A 273-nucleotide genomic window follows, 5' to 3' on the forward strand; every position below is an offset into this window, starting at 1 on the left:
GTAAGAGTTGCATGGGCACCCCTGCTCCACATCCAGCTCTGCACCAACGTCTCATTTGCTGCCAAGTGGCAACCGGTAATCCACCTGCCGGCACCAGAACCACTGGAATCGCTGTAGAGCATTGCTTCTGTCGGGCTAATTCAACCTGACTGACTTTCGTCTAGAGCATAGTCCTTCGTGAGCACTGCACTTTGCTTTCCGACCACCACCAACTGCACTGTCATGGTCTAGCCACACGTTGGACCGCTAGCAGGTGGGAAAGCACTGGGAAAA

The sequence above is a fragment of the Eurypyga helias genome, unplaced genomic scaffold, assembly GCF_000690775.1.
Source record: "Eurypyga helias isolate BGI_N326 unplaced genomic scaffold, ASM69077v1 scaffold17967, whole genome shotgun sequence".
NCBI lineage: Eukaryota > Metazoa > Chordata > Aves > Eurypygiformes > Eurypygidae > Eurypyga > Eurypyga helias.